Genomic DNA, 23,020 nt, shown 5'->3' on the forward strand with positions numbered 1-23,020 from the left:
TTGCACAATTTTTCACTTCTAATTTAAAACACTTTGTATGTCAATTGTTTGCATTTTGTATTAATTCCTAGTTTAACATCCAATTTTACTTTCAATTTTGCATCCATGGTTACATCCGCATTTGACTTCTTATATAGAGTATATTTTTTTTTACATATATGACCCCCTTTATAGATTCATAGTGAAATATATGATAGTTTCTAAATATCATTAAAGCAGATATCACAATTCAAAATCATTTGTAAAGAAATTTAAGAGAAATTGACAACATCCATCCAAAAAAATAACAATGTGTCATTAACAATTTTCAAAACATGTATAAAATAGCAACATAATACTAATAAAATCAGTATTATTTTTAATCAAAACAAGTAAAATTCAAATATGATTAACAAATCAAAATATTTCATGAATATCGTTATTCTATGATAAATTAACAACATACATAAATCAAACTCATCGTATGATTACAAAATCAAAATGTCTCATTGATATAGGGTAAATTCACAACACCCATCTAAACATAACAATGTCATTCTACACAATAATTTTTCCATAAAAAACAATGCATGTGCATGCCTAGCTACCACCACCAAGATCATCCTCATGATCATCTTGACCATCCTCATTACTCTGATCCACATCATCACCAACACCGCAACTATCATCATCATCTCCTCCTTCACCACCATCATCCTCATCCTCATCCTCATCATCTCCTGATATATGTTGAACATAATTTGGATCATCGTCTTGGCAATCATTACCTATAGCATTCTGACAAAAAAAATCAATATTACATGTTAGTATTAATTACATAACACAACACATGTTTTTGTTATACAATGTTAACCATAAAATGAGGTAAGATATAATATCTAATAGTACTAAAAAATAAAATGAAAATATGGTTTAAAAGTATATTGGAAATCCAACTAAGATTACATACCATAGAGTCCATCCAAACAACAAATTCAACCCATCTCTTTTGCTGCAGCACCTCCTTTTCCAAATGATTTGGAGGTCTTCCATATTATAGTTCCTATCAATCAGTAAATAGGGAGAAATTAGATAACAGTGACTTTCTTCTAGTACAAAATTTATTAAAACATATCACATGTTTAATATACTTACAAAGGTTGTTATCAGTGCTTTTAAACCTTTCTGGCCACTACGATGAGTGACTTTTGTCTTGGTTAACCTCGCCTTGGATGCCTTGTCCTTAAACATAAACCAATTCAATTTATTTTCACACAAATACATGTCTAAGATACTTATAAGTATTAATACATTCTAAATAATGTTTAATGAAAAATTCAATACCTGAATTTTTATTTCATATATCTTATTTATAACATTTTAATGATTACAATAATACTCTTGTTACCAGATATTGTCAGAAGAAATCTTACAAGACCGCTACCTAAGAACATTGGACAGTTGAATGCATTAGTTAACATGTTTGAAGAATTCTATCTTCAAATCTAGATCCATCTCATGTGATTCCCGTATGTGGTATAAATTGTCTTGAAGGTACCTGCATCATTCGACACAAAGATATTCAGCACAATCGTTAACAAAAAACATCACAACTGCACAATATGAATGGTGCATCAAAATTGGCATTCACACGTCTAAGGTCTTTTTGGCATATCTGGTGTGGGTATAAAAGGTTTCCATTAAATCTCGTAAGCCTTTTTCACTATTATAAATAAACCACTAAAGTAAAACAAACAAATCAATTATAAGAACTGAAAAGAAAGCTTGAAAAAAGATTAACATTTTCTAAAAGGCAAACACTAGAACACACTTCAAAATACTTTTCCTAAAATACTTCTTCAACCTGGCATCAAATTTGAAGGGCATGGTCATATTTCAATATGAAGTCATACTATATTTTCAACCCTTCTATGTTGGCAAGTTAAAACTAATGTTCCACCAAGACTCCGGGATAGGGAGATGCATGTCTGGGGTGATGCACAGGGGGGGCGTGTGAGAGTACCCTCAAATTTTAGGTAAAATTAGGGGGCAGGGGGATATGGGGGTATATATATATATATATATATATATATATATATATATATATATATATATATATTCAATAATGAAAGCATAAATACATTGATCCGTACATGATTGAATTAAATAATGAAATACACTGATCCATACTCATCATTCATACTAATACATACATCATTCATTCATACACCACGAGATTCAATAATGAACTAGATTGATCCATATTCATCATTCATTATTCAACATTCTAAAATCTAAATTGATTTAAAAATTAAATTCATCATTCATCATTCTAGATTCTAAATTGATTTAAAATTTAAATTCGTGATTCTAGAATCTAATTAGTACTAACCAAAATAGACTATAGTAGATACTTAAGCCTGAAGATTGGAATAGTAAATTAATATAACTCAAACTCAAAAAAAGTAAAGAGTGAAAGTCAAAGAATCAGTCTAAGGTCATTCATATCTAAAGTCAAGACTCGAAAGTTAAAACTGACGATTAAAAATGGCCAATGAGCATTTTAGGAGTGCCATGGAGGAGGAGGTGCAACAGTTAACTGGTAAGTCAAATAGTGCTGCGCAGCAAGTTGAGTAGACATAAGCTTGGTAACTCGAATGAGTGAGTTAGAGATTGCAAATTAGTTTAGGTTTTGATATTTGTTATGTGTTGTTCTTTTTAATTTTAATTTTTTTTTATGGTTGTTTTATAATTTTTTTTAATTTCTATATTACAACAGTTACTAGAAAAAAAATTAAGCAGAACATGGCCCCCCTCAAAAGGGGTGCTTTTGGGCTTGGTGCTCTTGATTAAATGGTAGTTCCAAACCCTTATATATAATAGAGCCCAATGGAAACATCACAATTCGCTCATTCCTGAAATCCTAAAAATTGTTATGTCTGATGCATTTTGAGTGGAATCTGAAATTTACTTTCTCCATATGAAATAAAATGAGGTCAGAACCACTCTCAAACATCCTAAGTCAATTAATAGGGCCCTAGGGTTGAATGTTGAGCTTTCCCACTCATAAATTATTGTTTTAAGCAAAATTAAGGGGGAGCACCTAGCCCTTTTTTAAGGGAGCTGCCCAGAAGCACCCCTTTTGGGGAAACACATCCCCACAGTAGGGAAATGTTTCCCCCTGCGTCTCCCTGTGTCTCCCTAAAAGGGGGCGTGGGGAAACGTGTCCCTGAGCATCTTCCCATCCTAGGTGTGTGGGAAGCGTGGATACGTGCACCCCACCATAGGGGACACATCCTCATGGAACACTGGTTAAAATAAACTATTGTTTTCTTACAAAAGCAAAAAATGGATCAAAATTTTAACTATTTCGTATTTTATGTTTAGCACAATTGCAAGTCGTGTGGTAGTACTAAAATAGGATAGCTAAACAGCAGTGTTTTTAATACTCACTACATAGTCGAATTCCTATCAATCTTATGTGGAAATGATGTAGCTTGAAGTATCTAAATGCAGTACCAAAGTAGAATTGATACCAATAACCAAACAAGGCAGTGACAGCACAAACAAAATGGAGTAGTCTACCTAGGCAGTAGAATGGCCCGGTTTCCGGTACCGCCTGGAAAAATCTCCGACTCTGGCCACCGGTAATTTCTCCGCTCCGCCCAGCTCCGCCACCCTTAGCGACCTCCGCCCAGCTCGGCCACCGTCGAACACTGACAGGTTCTGACATACATTCTGATTTCCATAGCGTCTTGCCGCCTAGAAGTGGAATTTGAATTTGGAAACAACCCGCCTTCTACTCCCTCACCAATTCGACCCAGCATCCCTTGCAGTTCACCAGGTAACCAGATCATTTTGGAAAACCGGCTCCGCTTTCTGCCCTATGCTTTCTACGCTGTAGGGATCAGTTGCGTGCTCAACGTTTGGGGTTACAAATGTGCACTCTGCTACAGTTATGGCTAAAACATTTGCATCCAGGGTGATGGGGTTTTGATTCACTGAAATGGCAAAATCTTCGAGATTTGAAGTGAAAAATTAGGTACCGGGTTTAGTGGTTCTTAGCATGAACATGAGTCTAACCCAGCAACTCAGCGAGAGGATGGAGCTTCCAGAAACAAAGTCACTAGCTAGACAGAGCACGGAAAAACAATCAGAGGAAAGCCAGAGTGAATCCAAGGTCAAAATAGGCTCAGAAACTGGAGGGCTTTCTGCAATAACCAATTGCAAACAACAAGAAGTAGAATGGAATAAAGTCATGAGAATGTGGGAGGCCCATTCGGAGGGACACATTAGGTTATCCAATGAACAGATGACAATTCTGAATGCCGTTTCAAGAGGGGAATATGTGTTTCTTACAGGCTGTTGAGTGGGTTAATGGGTCAGATTGTTGATTTTGTTAGGGATGATATGCAGTTGAGAGCTATTAGTCCAACAGGGTTCTGGCCAAAGGTGAGATTTCTATATGGGGTCGAAAGGATTATCACATCAGAATCCTGGCATGTTTATGAAGGTGAAGTGAAAGTGGCTACCCGAACACAGGTGCCATTAATTTTAGGATGGACTATTACTGTGCACAAGTGCCAAGGGATGACATTGGAGAGGTTGGAGACAAATCTTCAGGCATTTGATTATGGCATGGGATATGTAGCTCTTTCCCGCGTGAAGAGTTTAGATCGGCCAAGGTTTACAAGATTTAAACCATCTAAGATCAAAGCACACCCAAAGGTGCTTGATTTCTATCAGAAACTTACCAGCAGTGGGGGGCTACATCGATGATAAAGAAACGAAACGAATCCCCTACCCAGACTTCACAGTTTTGGTGACATTATTAGCCTTCACACATCTCCAGTAATTTGACTTGGGTTTCAATATTTATTTGTGATAGGGAGATGGTAGTATTATAGAAGCTATCTACTTGAATCTGGTTGAACATCCTACTGTATATCGATCTCAATTTGACAGAGAAGTTGTTTTCTTAAAACCTAAGAAGTACAGTAATGACTGAGTTATCAAGAAGATAAACTTTTGCAATCTGGTAATGTTATTATGGATTTTGGTTCGATGTTCAAACACTATGTTAAAGATATATATCAGTTATAATTAATCTTAGAGTATTAAGTTTCTAGTCCAACGATCAGAAAGTAGGAAGGCAGAAATGTTACTGTCCCCTATTTTTGGTTATATGCGAGAGTATTTGATATTATGTTACATTTTGTTTACATAGGCGTATGGCATTGTCACCAGACCTGATTATTGCATCATATTAACTAATTACCACACCTTATTATTGCATCATATAACTTATTTTTCATATATATACTGACGAAATGTTTGACGAAATGCCTGAGAAGATTTCATTGCCTTAGAACAAAGAAAAGGCAGTGAAATCTTCTCAGGCATTTCGTCAAACATAGGGTTGTGTACTATGGAGAGAAAAATAGGTGGTCTAGAAAAATAGGAGTAGATATACACTAGGAGAGAGGGAGATGCCCTTCATCAAGCAAAAGGGCATCAAGTAGGAGGGGCAGAAGGGAACAATCTGCATCTGCTGTTGCCCGAGATGGAGATGCAAATCCAAGTGAGTCTAAAAAAGGGGATGGTGCTTCAATCTGGATCAAGCAATGTGGGTCGGTCACAAAGCTTGTAATCTCTAAGCATTATTTGGCAGATGTGTTGTCTGAGAAGACCCACCATGAGAGCAGCAGGTCTGGTAGGCATAGCAGGAGGATGAGCCGCGTCGGTGTGTGGAGACCCCATTTGGAGAGTATTTCTAAGGTTGCTGCTCTCTGATGGATTGAGTTGATTGTTAGATCAGAGCATTGGAAGCTCAATTTTAATTTCAATTTTATTTGGTGGTTTAGAAGACAAGAAGATTATGTGAGCTCTAAGGAAAAACAACAGGTGGTTTGGCCTTTTTTAGGGACTCTCTACTTTTGGGTGCAATGAATTCATTGTGCCAAAAGTTCCTCACAGAGATCCATTACTACCCACAAGGTTTCTTATGATCCCTAATACCCCTCTGGGGGTGAGCAGCATATTTACCATTGAAAAATTGGGCCTCATATGAGGTTGTTGCCAATTACAGCTGTATATGAGAGTCTGAAGAAATTGCACAGAGCTTAGATGAGATGTACAGTAGCCTTCTGGCTTTCCCTTTGTCTTTAAGTGTGAAGATCTTGTCACATGGCTTGAAATTTCTTCTTCAATGCTGAAATTGGGATCTCATCTGATGTTACCAGTCTGGAATTGAAGGCTTGAAAAGGTTGAAAATCTTTCAGGGCTACAATCTTCTGAAATGGAAGTGTGTCTCTTTTGGGCATCAGCAGCCTCAGGCTAACTTTTGATGGTGTTGGTGTGTTGTGTGTGAGTGATAAAGAGATCTGATTTATTATAATTATGTTTCTTCTTCCTTGTAAATACCCAATACAGGTGTCCTCAATGGAAAATTGTTAATCTCTTTCTTGGGTTGATGCAATGAGCATTACTATTATGATGTAGAGGTTCGTTGTTTCTGTAATTATGGATCTCAAAAGAAGAGTCAAATTGATGGGAAAGTTTCTCAGAGAAGATATCCATCCATTAAAAGCCCAACTGCACCTCCAATTCTTTTCTCAAGATACAAATAAGGACGGACTGAATTGTGACAGCAGCTACTTTATTAATTTTCATTTTGTTTCTTTCCAATGAATGAATTCAGTTCTGCTACAAAACCAGGGCTTCCAGCACAAATGTGTGTTATTTTATGCTTTGTACCAGGTCTTTCCGGATATTTATAGTAAAAAATGCATGCTTTCATAACTAGACATGGAATCATAAAGCTACATACCTCATAATCACACATACATGAACAACCATAAAGCTACATACTACCTCATAGTGTCACAAAATTGACAGAGACCTCCTTCCTGAGTGAATGAAAGAAATTTCTAATTAGACATGGAATCATAAAGCTACATACCTCATAATCATGCATACATGAACAACCATAAAGCTACATACTACCTCATAGTCACAAAATTGGCACAGACCTCCTTCCTGAGGGAAGGAAAGTAATCTCCTAACTAGACATGGAATCATAAAGCTACACACCTCATAATGACACATACATGAACAACCATAAAGCTACATACTACCTCATAGTCACACATACATAAACAGAGTGGTAATGCTTATTGACACCATGCCGACAATGGATAACCTGACATTTGATGACTTTGGACCGGTCTCTTCCTAAATGAAATAAAGTTATTTCCTAGACATGGAATCATAACGCTACATACCTCATAATCACACATACATGAACAACCATAAAACTACTTACTGCCTCATAGTCACACATACATAAACAGAGTGGTAATGCTTATTGGCACCATGCCAACAATGGATAACCCGACAGTTGATGACTTTGGACCTCGTTGTTTGATTTAGATTCATAATGCTATTGGACGGTCTCTTCCTGAATGAATGAAAGTAATTTCCTAGACATGGAATCATAAAGCTACATACCTCATAATCAACATACTACCTCATAGTCACACATACATAAACAGAGAGTGGTAATGCTTATTGGCACCCTGCCAACAATGGATAACCCGACATTTGATGACTTTGGACCTCGTTATTTGATTTAGATTCATAATGCTATTGGACCTTATGGTTACCAATATACAAAGGGATAAACATGTTTTGAATGAATGTTACCTATCAATTTCCATGGCTCTATGATTGTTGGGATTTGAAACTGGGTCATCATTATAGCAATGACAAATCTCAAATCTCAACCCCAAGATCATGGTGCAACAGACAAAAAAATTGGGGTAATTAGTCTATTCTATATTACCGATTCTAATTGATATATTGATGAAGATGCTTTTCACGTTTGTCAAAAATCATAACAGGTGTTTTCAAATAACAACATTCACATTGTTTATTTTGAGTTTGTGAAGTGTTTGGTAAAGGCGTAACTCCATGTTCATGAGTCACCAACATTTTCACCATGTCTTGGAAGGTCTGCTCCAATTGCTTATGGGAATTCATTTATTGGAGTCATTGTAATACAGGGCACTCTCTTAATCACTCTCTCTTAGAAATTTGCTTTGAGATAGAAGACAGAGAGAATGGTAAACCGTACCGACATTAGCCCATACAAGAACAGTTAGGCAAAATCAGGTCATGGAATTATGGGACATTCAGATTTTGATCCTCATACTATCTGGTTGGATAAAGAGGATCAAGCACATATTGGGATCATTCACAGTATATACTATCACTCACATCTATATAGAAGTCAACATGGGGTAGATAAATTGTCAAATGATTACATTGGAGAGCCCTATGGAATCATGAAATACAGATACACAATGGACAACACTACATGGGATGAGGGACTGCTCAGCCTTCCGTGACACTTTTGGTCAGAGCAACATACCCTTTATGTTTTTTGGTATTTTCAGACAACACAAATATATGCTAATGAAAGTATATGGATAGATAATCTTAGAAACTTATTATGCATATCAGAAGAGAGAATATAAAAATCAATGATATTTGAAGAGAGAATATAAAAGTCAAGGTACCCCCCAAAAAGGGAAGCCATACGTGTTCTCTATCTCAATAACTCTCACTGTATCAGATTTAAAACAGATTTAGGTGAGGATCAAATAACTACACCGAGCTTATTTCCCTAACAATACTCTAAATTGTTTCCATACCCTTTCCTGCCAACAGTTGTGTTACCATCAACATTAGCATGGCAATGTTCTACTTTAGCCGATCCAACCTATCCCTAGGACTTTCTTCTTCAACTTCTTCATGAGGACCCCTATCATTGTCAGTGCTCTGCTTCTCCATAGCCCTAGCAACAATTCCTGTCCACTTCTTCTATAGTCATTGCAGGTGCTTACCTACAGGTCCAACCAAGTATATTCGAACTTGGGCTCTGATACCATAAATGACAGGCTTATAGTCTATCCATTTCACCGACACGAGTTTCCAAAAAATTTACAATCTACCACAATCCCTTTAAGTAATTGCAAGACTAATATAAGGATACAGTAATAAACTACCTCTAGTTGCCTGTTGTTGGATAGATCTATAATGGAAGGCTAGAATGCAAGATAGAATGCAAGAGTAGATCAGCTCAATGACCACTTATTGGCTTGAAGATAATTACAATCCCAAGTTCTCTCTGTTCATAATGGAATTCTAATCCATTCCAATGCCACTCATTAGCATACAATAGATGGACAAAGGTTCACACATACAAGGGTCAGTTTCATCCGGTGGCAAGAATACAAAGAACTACACAATGCCACACGCACTGGTTCAAACACCATTCACCAAGAATACTTGAGATGAAGCCGAAATCTTAAAAGGACACCAAAATCAATGAGAGGAAAGAAAAATAAACCAATGATTTAAAGAAATGCCGAGCAAGAATGATTAATTCATTTAACCATCCAGTGACCACACTCCCAAGCGAGAGATACCCCCACATTGGAGCGTACAACCCTGTACAGGGCCTCTCGATAATTAAGAAAATCTTTGTACTAAGCAATGGGTTTAAAGAGCTGTTGGGTAGCTTCCTTGGATTTGTTGGGCTGTATATTGGCCCTCAGTAAGCTACAGGAAGTCAAATAAAACTCTAAAATTTGACAGGTAGCTCATGGTCAAACAGTGAAATCAAGGATTCATTATCATCTTTATGTAAACCACAAAGCAGGATCAAATCCAGAGGGGGGCAGAGTATGCACACCTCTGTAGATTTTAGCAGTCAAATTGCTGCGCAGAGGCAGGTCACTTGTAACACAAACAAGGGGGTCTCATACACAATTTCATGTCTGTCTTGGCTGTAACCCTAAAATAAGATCTAAAATTAGATTATTATTATTAGTATAGAGTTGTTCTTCTAAATAGGAGATCTCTTGTATACTAGATTGAAAGTCTTCCAACAGATGTCTTTTTCTTCTTTTTCTTTTTTCCAAGTTTATAGTTATTTTATTGGGTATATTCGATATCATATGCGGTAAACCAAGCAGAATGCACAGACTTGGAGAAATCAGCATCTGTCCTGGTTTCAACTGAGACCTGCAGCAGCCTACTTGGACAATTTGCCATTTCACTAGCATTTCCAGATTTTTCCAAGTCCAATTGGACTGCTGAGTTTGACTCTTCTCTTTGAGGAAACCAAGCCAAATTCAATTTCTCCAAGTCTGTCTTGTGGCCCAATGTCATATTTGTGCATTGACTTACAAGTATGACTCATACTTGCAGGTCAAATGTGAGTCAGACTCTCACTTCTCGCAATTCAAACTCAGCCATCTGCCTATAAAAGACACATAAAAAAAACAAAATAAAGCACTCATTTTGCTTGTTTATTTGCCCCAATTTCACAGCAGACAACCTCCAGATCGTTAATTGTCCAGGATCCATGCCATTTTACAGTATGAAGTATCTTCTAGATTCTGTAATACCCTGTTTCCCCCCAGTTTGTAAATATGTCTCAATCTCACCGTGAATCACAGCATGGATGTTCCTCAACTTTTTTAAAACTAGAACAGACAACTTATAAATGATGTACGTATGTTTTGTTAGTTAATGAATATTCACCAAACCACTGATTAAAGAATGAAGCACTAGTACTAGCCATGATACTACGAGTGGAATCCGGTGAGGGGACTAGGAGGTTACCTTTCCTGCCAAGTAATTGACCTTTGCCAAAAGTCCCATACTGCCAAATTGCCAGAAATTTAAATTTGAAATTACTTCCCAGAAATCAGTTATTGAGGGAGAGCTGGGTAGTGGGGCAGCCAACCACTGACAGTTATGAAGGGATGAGAAGTAGCTGGATAGAAGGAACTGTCAACAAAAGGTATGGCAAGTACCCACCTCGATTTCCCAAGTTGACCCATGAATCCATCTGCCACAAGCAAGAAAAATTGTGAGTCTTCTTGGGCCAAGGAAGGGGGATGCACGTGGGGGGTTGAGGAAATGATTATTCCATGTGTGGGTAGTGTGCAGAGGAGATAGGAGGTACTGAAAGAAAGTTTACAAGGTTCTGGGAGCGCCCACGAGCGGAGTGAGTGAAAATCGCAAGTGGGCTCACAGCTGGAAGTTCACAGGCATCAAAAAATGAAACTCATTTGGACTGCTAAAAATCATGCCCAAGGGTATCAAATTGGAGCTGGGTCCATTACTAGATTTTTGGGCCTGCTAAGATACAAATTTGAGTGCTGAAATGGGGCAGGAAAGCATGAACCTGACCTGGGCAAAAAGGCTTGTGAATCTGATGCTAGCTCGGAGAGTTAGCAAGCAGTGAGGGGAGGGCGCTGAGGAACTACACTGGCAGTGAAAGGACTCCCCTGTGCTGATAAAATCCAGCTGAGAAGGCATCTGTGGAATTCGTGTAAGTCCCAGGCCCAGTGGGTAGAGGGGTTTCTACCATCTGACTGTATGTGAAGGAGAGTAGCCTTCACACCCAACAATTTCCTCGAGAAAACCAAGTTTCCCCAGTGGTATCATGGCCTGGCTAGGGGGTGGCCAGCTGTGGACATGGATGGATGTAGCTAAGCCTATGGTTGGTGGAAAAAAGGTTCACCATTCTTCAGTTGCAGGCAATTAATATTCAGTTAAGTATTTTTATCTGTTTTCATAATATTTATAAGTGATAATTTATTTGTTTTATGTTGGCTGAATGGATGCAACCTGCTGGGAATGTTTATGTAATAATGATTTCAGTGCATGTACTTTGGGTATAGACTAACTTAGTACATGCACTTGTTCAAAGAAAGCCCTATCAGCACATGAGATTAAAAGTGAAAAATTAGATTACTAATAAGAAATCTACAGGGGTGAAGATTAAGATTGCTAAATCTAATTGAAACCAAATCATACTTTCGTTTAACGCAAAAGGATATGAGAGGAAACCTGATTCAAGCTTAAAGGTTTGCAAAAAAAATTGAGACCTCGTCCCTCGAAGGACATCTAGGGGCTGGGTTTGTTACAGATTCCATGTCCCTCAAAGTGTCAAATGTTTGGGCACTTCGCTTCCAATGTCATCAAAAGAAGGGGAAGGGAAAGCAACTTGTAAAGAGTACAAAAGCATCAGCTCAAGTGGATGAGCTTTCATCCAATCTCGAGATACACTTCTCAATGGTCTCATGCCTGTCATCTGACATCATGTCTGATGTGGACTGGTATGTGGACAGTGGAGCCTGCAAACATACAACCTCTAACAAGAGTACCTTTAGTAGAACTTGGTGATGATGCCACATATCCAGTTGCAAGAGTGGGATCCATCAAGTGATATCCTTAAGCTTACTAAGTTAATGATGTTTTGTATGTACCTAGCTTAACTAAAAATCTCTTTCCAATTTCAGTGATGATAGATCCTACATATAGGGCTAACTTTGAAGATCAACAAGTCCTCATCCTAAATTGCAAGGGAATCCTATAAGAACTTTAGGGTATGATAGTGACAACATGTGTGAGCTTTGACAAAAGAGACTAGGTCACTTGCACTAGTGAATGTTGCCAATCTTGAAAAACATGGTGTGGGCATTGCCAATCTTCAAGGCTGAGAAGAAAGGAGTGTGCAAAGGTTGTGCACTTGGCCAGCATGTAAAGGATGTTTTCCTGGCAGTAAACATAGGTCAAGAGGGGTTTCTGACCTAATCAACTCAAATGTATGTGGGCCCATCTCTTCAACTTCCTTATCAAGTAACATTTACTATGAATATTTTATTGATGATTCTTCTAGGAAGTCCTAGACTTAATTCACAAAAACCAAAGGAGTTTGATACCTTTTGCATGAAATCAAGAATCAAGAAAATGTTGATAGTTCCCTACAACCCTCAGTAGTCTGGGGCCTTGATTCATGATCTAGTTCTGCTCATGTGTCTCTGTGTATAAACATGTCTCATCATTGTCTATATTTTGAATAGGTATCCTCACAGAATTTTGAAGGATAAGACTGGAGGAATTCAGAAGCCTCAAGTAACACATCTTTGAGTTTTTCAGTTGTCCTATCTACATTCATATTCCAGATGGGAAAAGGACCAAGTTGGAACCTTCTAGTTTGAAGGGCATTTTTGTAGGTTAGAGTGAAACCTCAAAAGCTTATAGAATATACATTCCATCTCAACATAAAGTAGTTGTGAGCAGAGATACCAAGTTTGAAGAAAATGCATGGTCCTCTAAGTCTCAAGAACCTCCAATAGTGACCATGGAGGCAGAAGAGCTTGGTATCCCAAAAACAGATCTGCAGAAATCAAAAAGATCATGAAACGCATACTTAGATCAGCAAGCTTTTGGAAGTGCAAGGGGTGCCTCTTTACCTTCAAGTTCAGCTAGAAAGCCTAGATGGCTAATCTAGACATTAAAAGAGGCAACAGAGTAAGTTGGTGCTCCAACTACTTCCCTTCAAATAAGCCACCCTCCTAAAAAGTTCCCTAGTTATGTTGCACTGATATCTTTCATTATTGAAACAAAACCTTCTAGTAACGGCAGTAAGGAAGCAAGTACTGCAAAATGCCATGATGGAGGAATACATCTCCTCCTAAAGAATGATGGGTAGGAGATAGTGCCTAGACTAGTGGAGAAGTCAGTATTTGACTCTAGTTTTTCTTACAACAATCATGCATGGTTAAGCATGCACCAGATAGCAGCATATAAAACTGCAAAGCTCGGTTTGTGGCTAGACGGTTCTCCCATTAAAAAGGAGTTGACTATGAGGAGACTTTTGCTCTTGTTACTAAATATACCTCTATCAGATTTACTATGTCTTTCACAACAATCTTCCATTGGATTTTATATCAAATTTATGTAAAGACAACATTTCTTAATAGGTTGATTAAGGAGTTATATGAATAAACCAACCAAGAGGCTTTTAGGTGAATAGGCTTGACACCCATGTTTACAAGTTGAAGTAGGCCCTTTATGAGTTGAAACAGGCACCATTTGCATGGCACTCCAAGATCGATGAGTAACTTTCAGATTTGGGTTTCACTGAGACAGATGCAGATTCTAATTTTTACAATTTGGTAGATCATTCTAATCTGCTTGTTTTAGTCCCATATGTAGACAATCCTACACTCGCAGGAAGTTAAAAGGAATCCACAAACTGGTGCAAGGCAAAATTGGCAAGAGAATTTGTCATGACTTGAAGCACTACTTGCTGGCTCTAGGGGTGTAGCAAAGTGCAGGTGAAGTGTTCCTTGGACAGAAAAAGTATGTAATTGAAATTCTTAGAAGATTTCAAATGATGGACTGCAAACCCATGGCTACTCTAGTGTATGCAATTGAAATTCTGATGAGATTTCAAATGATGTACTGCAAACCCATGGCTACTCCCCTGTGGTAGTAAATCCATTGTACTTTGCTGATTCTAATTCAGATTTGATGAACATCTGTATACAGGGAATTGATAGGTTTCCTCATGTACTTAGTTAACACAAGGCCTAACATTTATTTTGCAGTCAACACTTTCAGTACATGGTGCAGCCTAGGCAAGTTCATCAGGTTGCCACAAAACACAAGTTCTAATACTTGGAAGGGGGCAGTGCATTTTGCACTGAGATATGTTAGTGATGCAGCTTTTTATTCAATGATAATGGAATAGCATTAACAGGGGTTCTCGACAGTGATCTACATGTTCTGTGCATGTTTTCTAACTGTGTCCGTTTATAGGCTCAAACGACATTCAGATTACAGTTTCGATTAGCCTTTAAATTCAGACTGTGCTACTTTCCTGTAGGAGAAGAATCTGTTAAACAAGTGTTACTAAATTCATCAGTTGTTAGTAATTAATTGGATGAATGGCAGTAGTAGAAGATGAAATCAAACGTTCTGTCCGTTTTTATTTCAGAGTGCTTTGAACATGTCTACAAAGAATTAAATGGTGAAGCAGACACCTTGAGGAAGGAAGGACTACAGTTGGCTGAGGGTTCAAGGTTATGAAGTGAAATCAAGGATTGTCATATCTTACACGAACATATTTCTGCATCCTCGAATGGGGATTCTTATGACAGTCAGTATTCTGAAGATGATCCAAGTGCCTCAAAAGAAGAATTCTGAATTTTAGAGAAGTTACAGGACCCTTCAATCAATATCAATGCCTTCTTCAGGCTTAGCAAAGAATGTATATTTTCGTTCTGATATTTCTCGAAGCTTAAAGCATTTACAGAATGTATCTCTTTACACTCAGATGAAATAAAAGATTAGAAAAATTGAGAGAAAATATATCAATATCAATCGATATGTAAGCCAATAAATGCGCCAAAAAAAACACAGATTGAAAAAATATGCCTGATGTGAGTCTGTGAAAGCAAATATAAGCAGCACCTCTTCTGGAAAATGTGAAGCGGAAATACAAAACAAAAAAGACATCGTGATAAGAGAATATGGGTTGAGAGGGACAAAAGAAATCAAGGCTTAGACTCACCTCTATCCGATTGCATATGAGGATCTGAACCAGCCGCATCGGTTATCCAAAAATGCACCTTTGTCCGTGCACCGATCAAGTCAATCCGCCGCCTGGAAAGAAAAATAGCACAATGCAAATATTTGCAAATGCGTCTACCTGAAAAGGGCGCGCGGCGTAAGAGGCCCTCCTGAAACCCCTCGGAGAAGGATATATCTGCGGACCTGAAACCCTACATCCGATATAACAACCCATTTTAAGATATAAATGTTTTAAAAAGTTAAAGAGCGTTGTCGCCGACCCTGAAACCCTACATCGTATATAGAACTAGCATTTGCACAAACCGGTGCAACGTCATAGAAGTAGTGGGATATGGAAGTAGGTTTGTGCAACGTCATAGAAGTAGTGGGATATGGAAGTAAGTAAAAGTAATATTTTAGTAAAATGTTAAATATGTGTTGTATGAATTAATAATTTTATTATATAATTAATAAAAGAATTAATAAAGAAGGGTTATTATTTTAAAATTTAGGATATAATTATAAAAACAAAATTGAGAGGAAATATTAGTTTTAAGATCAAAAAAAATTAATTAAAAAGAGCGATAAATTTTAGGTTTAATTCTAAAGCCTCAATGCGAAAGGATATATTAGAACATCCTAAAAAGTCTTTTAAGAAAAATGGCAATTAAAACCTTTTCCAAATAAATTTTAAAGGTTTAAAGCATAAATATAATAAAAGCCGGCATATATATGTAAATAGTAATAAAGAGGTCGACCCCATAAAACTGCCACGTTGCATATTGGGATCTCGCGAGTGGCGTTTTTGTTTTATTGTCCATGACCAAACTTCCGAAGCCTCCAACTTGTGACTTTATTTACACCATATCCATTCAATTTAATTATTTACACCATAACCATTGCAACTTTTAATGTCCATGACCAGACACACGTCTTTAAAACTTGTGATATGAAAGGCGTGACATGGCAACTGTGATATTATATTAAGGTGTGCTATGATGGAGCAGTCGAGTCTGCAACACGTATTGCAATCGGAGGTTTCAAAGTGACAAGGCTTCAAAAGTTGAGATATGGCGGATGCGATATTAATGGCCAAATGTGGAGAATTAATGGTTTTCGATAGAATAAACGCATTCATTATTACTAACGGTTTCTTGAGATTTCGCTCATAAAAGTCTTGGATTATTATGTAATCGGTTATTTGCTAAGTTATTCGCTCTGAATGTTAGTTACTCTCACCCTTGTGTTTCTCTTGACAAGTCAGTCCCAACAAGCATAATTCAACAAAAATGTCTTGGTCGACCAAACCCATGAAGAAACCTGTTGTTCAACAACAATCAGTTGCTCTTCCCCCTGAGTTTGCTTTTGCAGAATTGCTTGCATTATTTACCGATACCACATGCACCTCAAACACCGAAACATCTACCTGGGAGGCCACATATCAACTTTTCGAAGATGAAGAGCCGAGAGTCACAGAAAGAGTAGTCATAGCCGAAGATTCATACCCGGTTTCTGATACTACATATAGTGATCTGGCCAATTCATTCCTCCACAGAATTGTTGCTCAGCTGAACATCCTTCCTTACATGGATATGATCACATGTGTTGTTGACCATCTAAACATCGCTGACAGAAACTTTATGACCAAGAGGAACACAATCATCGGCTCTTTCACCAACAAAGATTCGACTCGAATGTACCAGTTGTCAGCAGCTCAGAAGAAATATGATAATGCCTTCATTGAGAAATTCATGAAGGAAAATCAGGATCAATCTGAAGTCATCAAAGGATGGAGAAGAGATGCCAGCAAGCACAAGCGAGAAAATAAGGGTATGCATTCTATAGCTTCTCTTGTCGGTCCATATTGTTATGTTGCCACTATGATATGTAGATTATTTGGTTATGTCAATACCCAAAAGTTTTCAGACCAGTGGGTACCCTTGATTGATGCAGCTATGTTATGGACTGGGGGACTGTTCTATCTAATAATTTAAGTATCCAAATCCTAGATTATAGGAAGAACTATAGTTTTTTTATTCTAGAAAACATTGTTCCCCCATTTTACATGAGTGCCTATGTAATGGATGTTATTTTATTTACTTCTGATTTCCCATCCATGGGATGTAAATGGACCATACAGGACCCTATGTCTATCCACGTTTATCATAGTATTCTCCGGGAGTCAAAATATAGGAAAAAGAGCATCATTCCTTTGTTAATTCTCATACAGAATACAAATTAGATGCATGGTGTGAAGGAAAATTAAATTTATAGGTTTGTGGTTGAAATTTATTGGTGTATCTATACGTGTATCTATAAGTTGTATTTTCATAGTCCAGGGGTTGGGAATACACAATTCCCATCCACTTGAGCTCAATTTTATCTCGCAAAACTTCATTGGGATCTACCTAAACACATATGCAAACATAGGTGAAAATGCCTTTCAAAAGTCTTTCCCTGTCTACTTTGACGAATCTTCCAATAAAATTGCCCACTTTTTCTAAGAGATCTAGATGGGTAAAGTGAATGGGAAAACTGGGAATCTTACCCATACTAGAGTAGTCATCGGCAACATAGTGAGAGGATTGAAGTTGGGAAACCATGGCTTCACTAGAAGACCAACTCATCCCCAAAACCATGGACCTTGGTCAAGGATTTTTTTCTTATCCTCAAGACATTTGAAGATCACCACAAAAAAACATGGGTCTACATCCACCCAAACCAGCGTTCATCCAATCCTATCATAATCGAACAGAAAAACGCTACTTTTTCAATAGAAAATGGGGAATAAAAGTATCACCCAAGGATAATGACCATCGCATCAAGCGCTCAATCATAAGGGAGGAGCAATAATTTTACAATCACACGTCCTTGATTTCTGTTGATTTAACTCTGAACACTCACGTAATATTCTCTTGCTTGGCAAATTAAACACCACTGCATGGAATGGACGAGGATTGAGCCGAACCCTGGATGAAGCCCACTTCATTCTCATCTAAACACAAAACTATATATACGTCAAAGCTATTACAATAGATTCTGACTGTCAACACCTCGAGGTTCTGTTTATATGTGGCTACCTTTTATGGTTACTATTGAATGTGTGATTGGCAATAGTAATGGCAACTTAGGGCTGCCAAATTTCCTTCGATTCCCTCACTACATCCTAACGCAAATAGTTGTTCAATGCCTTGGTTGTCTTTCAAAACTGGTAGGCAACGTCTTCTTTGATATTTCTCGATGGTTTTAATTCCACTACAATCACAACTTTCATTTACATAAACTTCGTGTTTTCGCACGAGCGACGATTGTTCCAAGGTGAAATGTCACTTGGATGGTTTCAATGTTGTTGACCCATCATAACTAACTAACGGATATGCCCATTACAATTTTATACCACCCCATTATCAATATCAATTATGCATGGGAACCAATTAAAGCAACTTTTCACATTAATTTTATATGAGCATGAGAACATGTGTTACCAAGCAGCCCATAAAGCCTCATTTTGAATGCCATAGTCACTTAGAAGGAATTCCTCTTGTAGTAGCGTCCTCCCTACTAAACTTTGCTAGTGCTAACATTAGAACCACCATTACAACAAGATATCTTTCTAGTGTTGACAACACCATTATAGTAAGATACATCAAGAGAGACAGAAAATTTAAAAAGTATGATAGTAATACGTATCCAGAAGATGGTATTGAAACTAGTAATTGTTCACGAATCCATAAGATTGTAAGGTCATTCTCATTATCATAATCATTGTCATCATCATCACCATCATCCTTGTCATTGTTATTGCCATCATTACATTATCATCATAATCACCATTCATGCCATCATCATCATCATTATGGACATTGTTTGCAATTGTTCATAATTGTAGATGTTGTAAGAAATATCATCAACCCAAAAAATGTGATCAGTGCTAGAAAAGGGTTGTTTAGGACACATTGATATACGTAAGAGAAATAACAATTCTATTTTTGACAGATGATCGATGATGATCATCATCACCACCATTATCATCGTCATTGTCATTTTTATCATCCCCATCATCATCATTAATGTAATTTCTATCGACATTGTTGTAATCATGCATCATCATCATTCATGCCATTATTGTTTTTTATGATGACCTAGATGAAAATGATGATCATGACACCAAAGATAATGCTTATGATTATGACAATGACAACATCTAAAATTGGGAAGATTCGCCAACGTCATTAGCATCGTCATCATCATAATCATTGCCATCATCATCATTGTCATTGTAACCACTATCGTCTTTATCATCATAATCACAATTCATGTCATCACCATCATCTTCATTTTCATCATTGTCAATATTATTGACATTGTCATCAATTGTTCATAATTTTCAATGCCATAAGGAATATCATCAATGCAGAAAATATGATGAGTGTTGGAAAAGGGATGCAAAAGCGAACATAGAAATGGGGGCAACAATAGAAGTAAAATTGGATGAAAAGTGGATACAACATAAGTAGATGCACAACAACATGAAAAACCTGACACAAAAGTGGATGCAAAAGTAGATGCAGTTGTCAATGCAAACTTGGATGCAAACATGAAGGCAAAAGTGGAAGAAAACATGGGTCCAATGGTAGGTGTAAAACTTGGCACAAATTGTGGTGAAACAAATGTGGATGCAACAACGGAAACAAAAGTATATGCAAAAATGGATGAAACAAAAGTGGATGCAATAGGGGATGCAAACGTGGAAGCAAATGTGGTTGCAATGGTAGGCGCAAGATATGGTGCAACAAAAGTGGATGTAACAATAGACAAAAAATATGCAAAATAAGATGCAAAAATGGATGTAAAAGTGGAAGCAAACATTGATGCAGCAGGCAAAACAAAATTGGATGCAAAAAATGGATATAATGTAAGTAGATGCAAAAGTAGATACAAAACGAGATGCAAAACCCAATGCATAAACCTGACATAAAAGTGGATGCAAAAATAGATGCAATATTTGATGCAAAAGAGGATGTGAACATGGATGCAAAATTGGAAGAAAACGTGGATACAACAGTGAGTGCAAAACATGGTGCAAATTGTGGCATAACAAAAGTGGATGTATTGATAGATGCAAAAAAAGAATCAAAGTATGATGCAAATGAAGATGTAAAAAGGGATGCAAAAAGTGAAATTTAAAATGGGTGCAACAGTGGATGCAAAATTGCGTGCAAAAGTGGATGCAATAGAAGTCGATGCAAAAGTAGATGCAAAACGAGACACAAAACCCGATGCAAATCCCGGTCCAAAATTGGATACAAAAAGGGATGCAAAAATAGATGTAGTAGTTGATGAAAACCTAGACGCAAATGAGGATGCAAATGTGGATGCAAAATTATAATCAAAAGTGGGTGCAAAAGGAGGTGCCAAACTAGGCGCTAATTGTGGCACAAAAATATTAGATGCAATAGTGGGTACAATAGTAGATGCAAAAGAGGATGTAAATATGGATGCCAAACAAGAGGGAAAAGTGGATGCAACAAAAGTAGATGCAACATTTTATGCAAAACTAGACACAAAACACGATGTAAAACTTGGCGCAAAAGGGATGCACAAATGGATGAAAAAATGGATGAAAAAAATGATTTAAAAAAGGATGCAAAAAAGGATGCAAAAGTCGATGCAAAAGTTGATGCAAGTGTAGGTGCAAAAAGTGGATGCAAATGAGGATGCAAAAGTATGTCAAACAAAATTAGGTGCCAAACTTGATGCAAAAACTGGAACAAAACCTGGTGTAAAGGATGACACAAAACTTGGCATAAAATTTGGTGCAAAACGTGGTGCAAAACCTATTGCAATACCTGGTGCTAAACTTGGTGTAAGATTTGGTGCAAAACTTGATGCAAATTTTGTGTCAAGTTTTGCACCATATTTGATAAATGGATGCAAATAGCACCAAAAATGGGCTCTAGATGCAAAAAAAGAAGTAAAAAGGGACGCTAATCGCTGGTTTTGTTGTAGTGTTATAAGATTTGGAACCCAGTCACACGGAAGGTTGTGTACAGCCGAGACGTGTTGTTCAGAGAGGTAAAAGATGTTATTCAACATGAAGTCCAACCAAAGGAACTTGAGAAGATAGAGTTTGAGCCAAAGGAGGAAGAATCAAACTCTGCAGCAGAGGAGGAATCAGAAGATGAAGAGCCACAAACTCCGGCTGTGAGAAGATCAGTTCGAGAAAGAAGGTAGCCAGAAAGGTATAGTCCATCTCCTTTCAGTTCAAATTTTGCTTTGTCTGTTACTGAAAATGATCCCATAACTGTGAAGGCAGCAGTGGATTCAGAGGATGGAAAAGTCTGGAAAGAGGCCATGGTCGATGAAATGGCATCTTTGCACAAAAATGAGGCTTGGGATCTGGTGGAGTTGCCGGCTAGAAGGAAACCCATTGGCAACAAATGGATGTTCAAGAAGAAGACAAATGCAAAAGTAAAGGTGGAGAAATACAAAGCTCGGTTGGTAGCAAAAGGTTATTCCCAGGTGCCGGGAATTGATTTTGGTGATATTTTTTCTCCTGTTGCCAAGGTAACTTCTATTAGATTACTTTTATCTGTTGCTGCTGCTTTTGATTTTGAGGTAGAACAGATGGATGTGAAGACAACATTTCTTCACGGGGATTTGGAAGAGGAAATCTACATGAAGCAACCTGAAGGCTTTGCGGTGAAGGGTAAGAAAGAACTAGTATGCAAGTTAAAGAAGTCTTTGTATGGGTTAAAACAGTCACCAAGGATGTGGTATCAGAAATTTGATACATTTATACGGGGACTTCGCTTCACCAGAAGCAAAGCAGATCATTGTGTGTATTTTAAATTAATTAGTGACCGTATTATTTATCTGGTCTTGTATGTGGATGATATGTTGCTGGTTGGAAATGACAAAGAGATTATCCACGATTTGAAGACCCAATTGTCCTCCAAATTCGACATGAAAGATCTTGGTGCTGCAAACTATATTTTGGGCATGGAAATTAAAAGAGATCGGTCAAAGAGGAAGCTCTGGTTAAACCAGAGGAAGTATGTTGAGACAATACTCCAGAGATTTAATATGCAGGATAGTAAACCAGTGAAGGTTCCTATTCCTGTAGGTGTGAGGTTATCTGCTGAACAGTGTCCCAAGACACAAGAAGAGGAAGAGGACATGTCCCGTGTTCCATATGCAAGTGCAGTGGGTAGCCTGATGTATGCAATGGTCTGTACTAGACCAGACATTGCACATGCAGTGGGAGTATTGAGTAGGTTTATGTCAAAACCTGGGAAGGAGCACTGGACAGCAGTGAAGCGGGTTTTCAGGTATTTGCGTGGCACTAGTGATTATGGTTTGTGCTCCCAAGGAAGACCAGGATTGGACAGAGTGTTGGATATTCATGGCTTTGTTGATACAGACTGGGCTGGAGATCTGGATCAGAGAAGATCTACAAGTGGGTATGTGTTTAACCTATTTGGAGGTGCAGTCGGTTGGATGAGTAAGAAACAATCTGTAGTGGCACTATCAACTACAGAGGTAGAATACATGGCAGCCACTCATGCAAGCAAGGAAGCAGTTTGGTTGCAGAGATTGT

The 23,020-nt window shown here is 37.6% G+C and overlaps 1 long non-coding RNA gene across 3 annotated transcripts; it reads right to left on the reverse strand.

Annotated features, from left to right (window-relative positions):
* Window positions 1–367: 367 nt before the first annotated feature.
* On the reverse strand, window positions 368–15,633 carry LOC149193311 (uncharacterized). Of its 3 annotated transcripts, none has more exons than XR_016254936.1 (4): window positions 15,422–15,633; window positions 1,413–1,537; window positions 950–1,221; window positions 368–777 (listed from the first exon to the last, which is right to left on the reverse strand). It is a non-coding gene; the product is annotated as an uncharacterized LOC149193311 (long non-coding RNA). The 3 variants fall into 3 exon arrangements; XR_016254938.1 differs by having other exon boundaries at window positions 380–767; window positions 15,422–15,631; XR_016254937.1 differs by having other exon boundaries at window positions 386–777; window positions 1,424–1,537; window positions 15,422–15,628.
* Window positions 15,634–23,020: the final 7,387 nt, after the last annotated feature.

Source organism: Pinus tabuliformis, chromosome 2_2 (genome assembly GCF_031772625.1).
Source record: "Pinus tabuliformis cultivar Carrire ecotype Pingquan chromosome 2_2, CPIR1, whole genome shotgun sequence".
Classification (NCBI taxonomy): Eukaryota; Viridiplantae; Streptophyta; class Pinopsida; order Pinales; family Pinaceae; genus Pinus; species Pinus tabuliformis.